Consider the following 13,163-nt stretch of genomic DNA (forward strand, 5'->3'; position numbering starts at 1 on the left):
AGGTCTGCGACAGAAAGGGAAAATTCAAGCTGACACACCAGAGAAATCCTCCAGGAGTGCTGCCTCCTCTTGAAGGTATCACCTTTCAGATTAAACAGAGAACAGTTGCTTGTTCGGGTGATTTCAAACATCCCTTAAATAGTCACAATTTCTGAAGCACAGCAGAGTAATTCCAAGGGTTATGCTTGTTGTATAAATGTTTCCTACATTAAGACAGTGAATACAATACATAACTGGCTGTTAAGCAGTTTGAGGTGTCTGAAATTCTCTGCCCGACAGGGTAATGGAAGCAAATTCAGTGGCAGCTTTCAAAAAGGTATTGGATCAACTACTGAAGAAGAAAGTTATCTATGACTGTTGGATAAGTGCAGAGGGATTGCGCCTCATGGGGCATATCTTGCACAGAGATGATGAGCGGAATGACCTCACATGGGTTGCAAAATACTACAGTTTCCTTATGCTACCGATAAACATTGACTGGATGAGACATAACTAACTGAAATCGAACATAAATTCATCTTCTTCAGTCTTTTTTTTTGAAAAGACAAATCAATTGAACTTTTCAGGTCCTGAAAAAGATCAACAATAAACCAGCAGTTACCATTGAGGTTTCAGAAGATGCTGCAGAATGCAAGAACAGCCCAAGGGATTTTGTGATTAGGTCCTGCTCAAATGGATATGGTTCAGACAACATGCTCCACGGTGGCATCATACCCGAACAGAATAACTTTATCAGATAAAAAAAAATTCAGAGGCTATAACCTCCAATAATTGAGAGATGACTGGACACTGGAAAAGATTGTAAAACTCGTTAGTAAATTAAACAGGTGACTTGGCAAAAATTACATTTTAATATATCCATCTAGACATTGTTGCTGTTATATCCATTTACAGTGCAGAATGAAAGAACATAAAAGCAGCTTTGGTGTCAGCATTTCTGTCCATTTGTTTTTGCGATCTCCTGCCTTAAGTCTGACTAAGTCTTACTGTACATTAGCTGGACAACTCCTAATTTGACTAAAACAAAGAACTGCGATTGTTGGAGATCTATAACAAAAGCAGAAATTGCTTGTGAAACTCAACAGGTCTGGTAGCATGTGTGGGAAGAAAACAGAGTTAACTTTTTGAGTCTGGTGATTCTTCATCAGCATATCTAATCTCAGATAGTTCTGGCATTGTCTTAAATTGCAAATTTCCAATCAGCTCCTGCTTATAATTTTTACTAATATTTAGTAGTTATGGATCCAATTCCTTCTGGGATTTCAACAGCAAATCTTTAAATTTCTTTAGCAAGTGCAATTTCACATCTGTGGACTCATTATGCTCTAAGACTTTGCTAGAATGTATCATTATCCACTAATAATATGATGTAATATGCTATGCTGTGTACTTTCTGTCTGTTCTTTGCTTCTGCTCCCAACAGGCTTGCACATGTACCAGTTCGTATGTGGATGTTAGGCTAATTTAACTGTCTGATTGCTTGTGCATTTCAGCTCCAAAATCATTTCTCTTGGAATTTCAACTACCTGCATTCTAATTCCACCAAGTCCCATTCACTCCCAGCGCCCGAGCTTAGTGACTAACAAAACTCCCCCTCCAACAGCATCCCAATTCTAAAATGTTCATATTCGTTGAAAAATTATTCCACCACCTGCACCCTTCCCTGTCTCTGTAAATTTCTATTGTCTGAAACTGTCTTAGCTGTCAGCATTCCTCCAAACAAAGCCTGGAACATCCCCTAAATTCTAAAGCTCAACTATTGGCAGATATGCCTTTTGCAGCCTGCTTCAGCGAATCCCTCCTTACATTTCTCCAACTCTGTTTATTCCTTCAAGATATATCTTAAAACCAATCTTCTCAACAAAGCTTTCAATCCCCTGTCTTAAAACGGTCTCATTGGCTCAGTATCATAGTTAATTGGATAACAAATCTCTGAAGTGTATTTGGATATTTCATTCTGTTAAATACGCTATGTGAATGCATCTTAACCATTTTAGAAGATATAAAGTACAAAAAGTGATCAGTATACATAGATCAGGTCTCAATGTAATGCAGAAGGAAAGCAAATGTAAAACTCTTTATAAAAACTAAAAAAAACTGCGGATATTGAAAATCAGAATCACAAACAGAAATTGTTGTAAAAGCTCAGCAATTCTAGTAACATCTATGGATCGAAATCACAATTAAAGTTTTGGGTCCAGTGACCCAACTGTGTTGATTTGTTGCACGAGTACTTGGATTTATACTGATTCCCAACCTTGCGCTGACAAGTATCAAATGGCATTCGTGCCACCTAAATGCCAGGCTATGACCATCACCAGTAAGAGACCATATCACTACCATCCCTTGAATTCCATCACTGAATTCCCTAATATCAACATCCTGGGGGTTACCATTGAACAGAAACTCAACCAAATTCATCACATGCCTGGATGGGTACAGCTCTAACAACACTCAAGAAACTTCACACCATCCAGAACAATGATGCCTGTCTAGACTGGCACTCATCCACAAGAATCCTCTTTCTTCACCAGTGATGCTCAGCAGCAGTGTGTACTGTCTGCAAGATACGCTGCAGAAAATCACCAAGGATTCTCAGGCAGCACCTTACAAACCCACAAACACTTACATCGAGAAAAACAACGGCGGCAGACGCATGGAAAAAACACTTTTTTTTCAGTTCCCCTCCAAGTCACTCACCACTCTGACTTGGAAATATACTGCCATTCCTTCATTGTTGTTGGGTCAAATTCCCGAAATTCCATCCATATTGGCAGTGTGTGTCAACCAACAGCAGGTGGGTTGCAGCAGTCCAAGAAGGTAACTCATTACCACATTCTCAAGGGATGGGCGAGAAATGCAAACCAGCCAGCAATGCCTACATCCCACAAATGAAGAAATTTCTAGAAAACACCTAAAAACTAAATTCAGGGACAAATTTAAGAATACAATGAAATAAACCTTTACATTGATTGGTACTCTGATTAAATTATGAAGTCCTGAGCATCTCCTGCCATCAGAACGCAATATAATGTCATTTTACTTGTCTGAACTGCCCATCCCTCAGATACTATGTTTATATGTAGTCAGATTCAATGATCTTTGAAGCAGATATGTTGTGATTGGTTCCATCATCAAAGATCTGTGACACAATTTAATTTGCCATGATGCAATAAGAAATTCAAGGCTCCATGTACCCTTTGAATGTAAACCAGGTAGTTTTTGTTTTTCCGTTTGAGATAACTCCAGTTTTTAAAGGCATCGGACCCCATCCTTGACGAATTAGTACCAGGTCGAGAGGAAGATATTTCAAATTATATGAATTAAAATAACAATTTTAATTTATCAATTTCCAACAGAGATGAGTGACGCTACACATAAGAGCTCTGTCCCGCCAATGTACTGACCATAATATAGTGATATTCCTACAAACTGTTGCAATGATTCTATGAAAAGATTACAGGAAGCATCCACAATGTGCATTTGCTTTTCTTGGCAATGCAGGTCAGTGCAATGCACCAATTTTCGAAACGCCACACGCTCTCTCCACTGTGGAAGAACATTATCTACTGCCAGTATTGTAGATGCCAGAAAAGCAAATCGGAAAATAACTAAACATGACATGAGGAAAGTCATTTTAAAATATCAGACGTGTGGTTCGATCTGGAATACAACACCCGCTAATATAGTTGAGGCAAATTCACTTGACCTTTAAATCGAAATTATATAAACTGCAGGAAAGAAAAGAAAATTAAAGCAGGCTCGCAGCTCTGAGTTCACAGTTCCAAACTGAAACTGATAACAGAATGAAACAAAAATGATTAAACTTTCACGAGTGTTCTAACAATACACCATTCCAATTGACATTTTTTTTTCAACAGTTCGAAATTCAAAACATCTTTCTCGAAGGCAGTGAGGCATGCAATTATTTGAAGAAATCTAACTTGTAGGATTTTTGGGAACGTGGATCCTCATGTGGACTGCTCTTTGAAAGAAAAATGTCTTGATAAGAAGAACTGAACTACTTCCTTCCACACTATAAGGAGTAACGTTTCTTGAAACATGTACTACCCAGTACAGACTGTGAAACTGTATGAAACTCTCCACATTGCTTTAAAAACCTGCCACAATACGTAAGGGCAGACAGAGAAAAGAAAGACCCTCTCAGTCTGTTAATTATGCAGATGTTAATAACAGGCACTGAACAATGAGGACAGGGAATACCTTTCACTCAATATTTTACATCCTTACCCAAATATTGCACCAAAGGTGAATTAGACTCAGTGGGCACTACATTGACGAACAAGAAAGAGCAGAGACATTTATTAGAAGCTGGGTAGGCTTATTTTTTTCAATGTCAGCTGTTCTGCGGATCCATGGTCGATGACTGTCCAGTCTCTAGACCCTCAGGAAATAATATTGTATTCTGGGTGTGGGACGCAGCTGCCGATTGTTCCCTCGTTCTCGGCTCCGCCTGTCAATCACGTTACACTCTATTGGTAAAGGTATCTATACTTACCCTGACCATCCAATTCAAACGAAGTGTCAAGAACATATGAAATTGGTGGACAGAAAATATCCAGCCAGATCATCAAGCCTGCTTTCCACCATGAACACGACCCATCAACATTTATCGTTTCAACCATCCCTCCACAAACAGTGTGTGTGTGTGTTTGTGGACATATTGTGTGTGTTTGTATATATTTGTGTGCATGTTTGTGTTTGTGAGTATGTTTTCATGTTTTCTGTATGATTGCGCGCTTGTGTGTTTGCCTTTTTGTGTCTGTGTATATGATTGTGTGTGTTTGTATGTTTATGTGTGTTTGCGTGTATGATTGTGTGTATGTTTGTATTCGTGCGTTTGTATGAGTAGAATACTTAGCTTGCGGAATCAGGCCACTTAACACCATGAACCCTTGCACAAGCTTCCCCTCACCAGCCAGCCATCTCCTGGTACATACTGCAACGTCTACATATGCTTTGGACCATTTGCATTTTGTTGTATTACACCTGCTCTTTAGGAAGCCGTTACTCCTCTACATGTCCCATCGTCATCTCCTTCTGTCCGGCACTGTCAAACCCCTTCCTCTTTTAACCTCTCTTGGCGTGGACCGAAACTTATACCTTGTTTCTTTGTCATTCTCCTCTTCGTTATCTTCCCCTCTCTGTGGGATTCATTGACATCTGCCACATAAGTTCCAGTTCTGATCGAAGGGTCTCAACTCTTTCCATAATTGACGTTTTAACGTTTGACAATGACCAGCATTCTCGTCGTAAAGTATGAACTGTGCCTTCGTTTTTGTTTGCCACGTTTGGGGTGTTCAACATCGCTGAATCACACGGTGTACTATCCAGTCAGTCCCTGGCACATGCCGCACTGTCCCTTTGCTCTCTGTCACATATAACCTTGTCTAACTGTTTGCTGATACAAACTCCCCACGTCAAATGTACAGGCTTCCTAAGTGGCGCTCGTGTTCAAGATACCACAGCCGATCGGATCTGATCCGAAATGGAAAAGATAGAATCGCAATTTGGGCCATCGGATTCACACACAGTTGGTGCAGTATTTTCCCTTTCTCTTTCTCTTTCTGTTTCCCATTTCCAAGGTGGAGAACACGTTACCAATTCTGTATAAAACTTCCCGGTCCTTTTGTCAAATTAATGTTCAATCGGTTATGAAGGTCAAGACCGACCCCGGACTGTGGTGAATGTTCCGCCTGAACCAGTAGTTAACAAAAGAAAGCCGTTGGGCGAAGAGATTGATCTCAAGAAAATAATTCGAAAGATACTTCAAGGCTGATGGAAGGCCCGACGGATGAACCGGTGAGTCTCTGTCACAGTTAAAGGACAGACTGACAGCAGTAAATTGGGATGTAGATTATGTCAACAATTGTCAGACTCTTTGGTTTGCTGGTTTATGTCTTTGCTCGTTATCCTTGACAATTTTCTTTTAAATGGGGTTGCCGAATGCAAAGAATATTACTGCCTGGCCATTAGGACGTGAAATTTAACGACAGACTCTTATGGAATAGAAGAAATGTTTCCAGACGCTCTTATCCTAAAGGAACTTCCCTGCTGTGAGAAGTCTTAAGATGAGTCTATGACAGTTAGGCTGTGTTACAGGGAGGTCCAATGGCATGCTACAGAGTCAAAGAGATCCGAAGGAAAATTGCTTCCAATTCATGAAATATGAATTAACAAGTGAGCCTCGAGTATTGTATGTGCTCCGTGAGGTATCATGGTAATTATAGTACGGTGGAGTCGCTAGGCTGTGAGATGCGAGACATGTTTAGGGAGGACATGCAAATGTAAGATATGTCACGGGATAGTTGATGGCGAAATCTTCTGCAGGACATCGTTGGGATATCATATTTAAATATTACAAAGTACTCTTGGGCTAATAGTACCGTTTATACGGAGTGTCTGGATTCTCAGAGCCATTTTGAGAATGGGAAATATTTAGAAGGAAATCACTGGAGTGTAAGATGTTTAACAATTAGTTCAATCGTGTATCACACGCACTACTGGGACCTTCCTTGCATCAAGTGGATACCGAGTATCTGAGAGGAATTGTCGCTGGTCTGGATATCGAGAAGTTCATTTTCCTTGCGTGTGCGTGTAACTCAGCGTACGGGAGTGCCATACGGACACAGATCATAGTGCCCAGTATTTATATATGTGGAACTCGTAGTTTATGGTCAACATACATGGGTGCACACTTGGACGGGGGTGGTGGGGGGGCGGGTGTCCTGTTAAAGTTGGCAGATACTTAGTATGTTTCAAACATAATGGTTATGCCCTGAGTCGTTCAGTCCTTGAAAGGCATTCTCCTGGCACGCCGTACGCCACGAAACTTGGGACGATCAGTGAATGTCTACTTTTATGGAATTAGCCTTGGGATGCATAATTTAGGAAGATCCACCAATTGTAACTGTATTATCGCCAGCCGCAGAGGGTACTTCGTGTCTTATCGGAGGTTGTTCATGTCCAGAGCTAGTCGTCACATCCAGATGTCCTACCGTTAGGATCAGTATGTACAATATGTTTGCTGGCTGCGAATTTTAGCATTGGCCCGGATTTCGAAGTGAGTTTTGTTAATCACATAGGTCTCTACCGAACAGTCAGAATTTGCAAGATGCCCGAGACTGTCGGTATTTGGTCATGTTCCTGAGATTGTGACTATAACTGAAGTGTTTCTGACATTACGTCAGCGGTTACTTCCTTGCAATGTGTTTGTTGCTGTTCCATTGGATTGAATAAGCGTTGCAACGTGAAAGATATCTCGGATGTCTTCGTCAAAATGATGTTGGTGGGTGAGTGCCACGGATACATTCATGCCCTTGTATATAAGAGGCTCCCACAATACACGACACCAATCATTATTGCGGGACGGGAAGCTAACGTGGATTAACCGCGCTTCGGTGAGGAAAAACATGAATCAGATGCTGCCATTAGCCAATTCGAATCTCACAAAAATTGATCAGAATCTGAGTGCAGCAGAATGGAATAGTACCGCGATGCATTTTCGCCAGCAAGTCTCAACGGATTTTCGGACCCTCGTGGCTTTCTACAACATAGAACGGGTTTACTATCCTCTCCTCGCTGTAGTTGGTGTCGTTGGTAAGTCTCCATAAGCTGATGGTAATTCTCTAAACTTTGCTGTTTTATCGTTCGTCATTCATGAACAAGGATGCTGGGGCTTTCTGGTAAACCGCAATTCATTCCGTGAAACATGTTTAAACAAATTTTTGTTTGCTAATAGCCGGATTAAAAGGAAGCGTGTGATTAGTGATTCACCCCGGACACATCTCATTGGTATCCTTTGAAATGAGATATATTGACCGAGAATATATACAGGGATTTATAGTCAGAAGGGTCGCGGCAAAAATGTATAAATATGTATAAATATTCAGGGGTGTCCTACCGATCTCAGATTTTTTACAGATCTTCTCTGGTATGGGAAATGCGTTTAAAAGACATTGCTAAAAAGGGATTACAGGGCAGCCCCGTGATGTGAGAAGTATTAAAATGAGTCCAAGATGCGGGATGAGGAGATGAACGATCCTGACTTGAAACTATCTGCCTGTCATTCACTATGGCTGGTTCAGAACTCCTGGAACTGCAGTTCTAGCGAGTGTTCCTACGCCCTGAAGACTGAACTTTTCAAGAAGGCTACTCACCACCACGGTCAGCAGGGCACTTCGTAGTGCAAAGTAAATGTTGTCTTCACTAGTGACGTGCAGGTCGCATTGAAATAAAAAATTGAAAAACATTGAGATCACTGCCCTGCTTCAGCAGTCGCTGGAAAGGCTGCTGTTGGAAGATCTGCAAATCACGAATGTTGAGATTGTGGGCACTTGTACGTGGACCAAGCCAACTATTCATAAAACAAGTAATGCAGAAGTACTTGACAAAGTACAGGACAAGTCCAACTTGAATAAATTAAGTTTAGTTGGTTAAGTCCACTTTGAGTCTGCAGTTTGCTGTCAGAAAAGTGGTATGAAGTGTCAATAATAATGTCAGAATGCAACACTTAATTAGGAATTGTGATGTTCACTAGAGCCAATTTTCAGTTCCTTCACGGTCGTTCAAGTCCTGTTCTAATCTAAGCCTTGGTTCAAACACGGACATAAGCATGGGCAGGAAGAAACCATTCCGCTTGTTGGAGGATAATTGTTTTGGGCACAAAGTTAATGTAAGGTGGAGAAGGTTTAGAGGGGATGTGAGAAATAATAACTTTTTTCATCCAGAGGATGATGAGAATCTGGAACTCAATGCCTGTAAGGATGATAGAGGCGCAAACATTTGTAACATTTAAGAAGCATTTAGATGTGCATTTGCAATGCCAAGGCACATAATGCTTGGTACCACTTGCTGGGAAATGAGATTGGAATTACTGCTGTTTCACCATCACGGACAAGATGGGCTGAAGGGATTTTTTCTGTGCTGTAGGCCTCAATGACTAACAAGAACTTCACCCAAGGGACAACTTGGTACTCAGTGTGAGTGACTTAACATCAAGGCAGCATGTGACCATGTACATCATCAAGAAACTCCAGCAAAACTAGAATCAATAGGAATCAGGAGAATTCTATTTACTAGTTAGAGTCACACCCAGCACAGAGGCTGTGGTTTGGGGATGGCAATGATCTCAATTCAGGAAAATTTGTCAGGAAATCCACAGGGCACGGTTTTAGGTTCAAACATCTTCAGTTACTTCATTATTTACGACCCCCCCCCCCCAACTCCAATCCATCAAAATGTCAGATGGAGCATGTGCAGTGATCGTCAAACAAAGTTGAGCACATTACGACTTGGAAGATGCTGAAGTAAGCAATGCCCAATTGCCGAAAGACCTGTACAATATTCAGCCTTCTGTTGGTAAGCACTAAATAACAGTAAAGTCACGTAAGTGCGAGACGGTGGCTCATTCTAACAAGATAGAATTGAAACATGTTTCTTTGACAGCCAATGGCTACACTGCAGGTCAGAGTCTGTGAATTTTGTAAAAACTACCTCACTTCTTGTGGCTACCACTTAGAAGGCGAGAGTGTGATGGAGTACTCTTAACTTGCCTGGAAAAATGCAGCTCCAACAATACTCAAAAAGCTCTCAAAACATCCCGAATAAAGCAGCCCACCTGAATACCACACTATCTGGCACCTTCAACATTCACTCCCTTCAACTGACACATAGTAGCACAGTTTGCAAGATGCACTGTAGTAGCTTGCTGAGGTACCTTCTAAACCCACAACCTCTCTGCACCCACAAAGTCAAGGCCAGCAACCCACATATTTCCCTCTAAAATGCATACTATCCTCACTGGTAAATACATCACTGTGCCTTCACAGGTATTGGGTCAATGATAGGAAATCGTTTCCTTACAGAGCTGAGTGCAATTTTTTTCACATGGACAGGAACCAGTCAAGAATGTTGCTCAGTGATAATGGGAACTGCAGATGCTGGAGAATCCAAGATAACAAAGTGTGGAGCTGGATGAACACAGCAGGCCAAGCAGCATCTCAGGAACACAAAAGCTGATGTGTCAGGCGTAGACCCTTCATCAGAGAGTGGGATGGGGAGAGGGAACTGGAATAAATAGGGAGCGAGAGGGAGATGGACCGAAGATGGAGAGAAAAGAAGATAGGTAGAGAGGAGAGTATAGGTGAGGAGGTAGGGAGGGGATAGGTCAGTCCAGGGAAGACAGACAGGTCAAGGGGGCAGGATGAGGTGGGTAGGTAGGAAATGGAGGTGTGGCTTGGGGTGGGACGAGGGGATGGGTGAGAGGAAGAACAGGTTAGGGAAGCAGATACAGGCTGGGCTGGTTTTGGGATGTAGTGGGGGGAGGGGAAGAGCTGGGCTGGTTGTGTGATGCAGTGGGGGGAGGGGAAGAACTGGGCTGGTTTTGGGATGCGGTGGGGGAAGGGGAGATTTTGAAGCTGGTGAAGTCCACATTGATACCATTGGGCTGCAAGATTCCCAAGCGGAATATGAGTTGCTGTTCTTACAACCTTCGGGTGGCGTCATTGTGGCACTGCAGGAGGCCCATGATGGACATGTCGTCTGAGGATTTGAGGGGGGGGGGGGTTAAAATGGTTCGCGACTGGGAGGTACAGTTGTTTGTTGCGAACCGAGCAGAGGTGTTCTGCAAAGCTGTCCCCAAGCCTCCGCTTGGTTTCTCCAGTATGGAGGAAGACACACTGGGTACAATGGATACAATATACCACATTGGCAGATGTGCAGGTGAACATCTGTTTGATATGAAAGGTCATCTTGGGGCTTGGGTTAGGGGTGAGGGAGGAGGTGTGGGGGCAAGTGTAGCACTTCCTGCAGTTGCAGGGGAAAGTGCCGGGTGTGGTGGGGTTGGAGGGCAGTGTGGAGCGGACAAGGGAGTCGCAGAGAGAGTGGTCCCTCCGGAAGGCAGACGAAGGTGGGGATGGAAAAATGTCTGGGTGGTGAGGTCGGATTGTAGATGGCGGAAGTGTTGGAGGATGATGCGTTGTATCTGAAGGTTGGTGGGGTGGCATGTGAGAATGAGGGGGATCCTCTGGGAGCGATTGTGGCGGGGGCAGGGTGTCAGGGACGTGTTGCAGGAAATGCGGGAGTCGCAGTCAAAGGCGTTCTCGACCACTGCGGGGGGAAAGTTGCAGTCCTTGAAGAACGTGGACATCTGGGACGTGCAGGAGTGGAATGCCTCATCCTGGGAGCAGATGCGGTGGAGGCAGAGGAATTGGGAATAGGGGATGGAATTTGTGCAGGCGGGTGGGTGGGAGGGGGTGTATTCTAGTTAGCTGTGGGAGTCAGTGGGCTTGAAATGGACATCAGTTTCTAGGTGGTTACCGGAGATGGAGACTGAGAAGTCCAGGAAGGTTAGGGATGTGTTGGAGATGGCCCAGGTGAACGTGAAGTGGACGAACTGTTCGAGCTCCTCTGGGGAGCAAGAGGCGGCGCTGATACAGTCATCAATGTAACGGAGGAAGAGGTGGGGTTTAGGGTATTTAAAAATGTTGCTCACTATGACTTTCCCCACGTCAGTTTGAAATGGACAATAAATTTCCAGCTTAGCCAATGCCGCACGCATCATGCGACATAATTTTAAAAACTCAAACACTGTTTGTGTGAATGTTTTGTCATACATTTTAACCCTTCTCTAACTATTCCTTTGGCCATCTTAAACGACTCATTTCGAACAGCTTTTAATCTTCCTTATCGAAGTATGCAAACCCAGTCTATGCAAGTTTTTCCTCAATACTTGGCCCTTTTACTGCCAGAACAGTTTGCAAGAATCTTTAAGGCCAAAATGAATGTATTATTCGAGACTGGATTTAACTTAGGTTCTTTGTAATTCAGGCATCATTTGAAGGCAAACATGGGGTCACCTTCTAATTACCTTCTGTATCAGTCTTATTTTGTTTGTGATTTCAGGGTTTAGCCTTCCAAATCTTAATGTTCATTTGCATTTTCCAGTTTATCCCCACTTAGTAAGTGCTGCAGGCATTTCCAAAATCCAATACCAATATTTGCACTGAGACCTACAGAAACAGTCACAATGGTCTTTTGGGAGTAATGATCAATGACTCTGTTTTTTATTAACAGGTTGAATCATTACCTATATTGATATTTATATTACTTGTTCATGTCTACAAAGTGACCCAGAAACACTGATTAAAGAGAAATCCAGAAGCTATACAATTGTTTCCAAAGGAATTTAGGGACTATGCCCATGCTTACAGATACATGAAACATCTACAGGGAAATTTATTTATTATGATTCCACGATTTGGAAAGGTTAATGCCATACTTTTTCAGATTTTTCTGTTTTTACAACTATAACTTTGTGTCAAACAATAAGCCCTGCAGTGGATAAATATGTTGATTGAATACAACAAGAAAAGTGCAAATATTATGTTAAAAATCAAGTTACCTGATTTTCCTCCAAGCCTAATGCATATTTTCTCTCCATCTTCCTTTCCAACAGCCAATGTACTGACAATTGTGGTCCTGTATCGTGAAAAGTGTGGTCTCTCCAAACATGTCACTCAATATCTGATGGCAATTACAGGGGCAGATCTACTGGTAATTTTCATCGATTTGATATTACGGCAGATTCCTACACGTTTTGAGAAACAGTTCTTTTTCATGAACTCCATACCTTTGTGTAATGTCCATGCCATCATGCTTTACGTAGCCATAGACTGTTCAGTTTGGTTCACAGTTGCTTTCATCTTTGATCAATTTGTGAGCATTGTTTGGCAGAAAATAAAAGCTAAGTATTGCACTGATAAAACAGTAATGGTTATTCTAGGAACAATGACAGTGGTCTTCTGTTTGAAGAACACCATGTGGTTTTTTATGTTAACGAATCAGTATCAGTTTAGAAATGTGCCCTTGTTTTGTGCTTTAAGGGATGCTGTAACCGATTCACTGGTGTGGGCTGTAATTGAAATGTTTCATCATATTGTAACACCAGGGATCCCATTTGTTTTGATTTTGTTACTCAATGCTTTAACTGTCAGACACTGTCTGCTGACCAACAAAGAACCAGTGAGTCCCGAAAGGCACAGTATTGAGGACGCTCCCAGTGACATGGAATTGGAGAACCAAAGGAAGTACACCACTTTGCTGTTTGCTATATCAATGAATTTCATGTCGCTATGGTTTGT

This window comes from Stegostoma tigrinum, chromosome 40 (genome assembly GCF_030684315.1).
Source record: "Stegostoma tigrinum isolate sSteTig4 chromosome 40, sSteTig4.hap1, whole genome shotgun sequence".
NCBI lineage: Eukaryota > Metazoa > Chordata > Chondrichthyes > Orectolobiformes > Stegostomatidae > Stegostoma > Stegostoma tigrinum.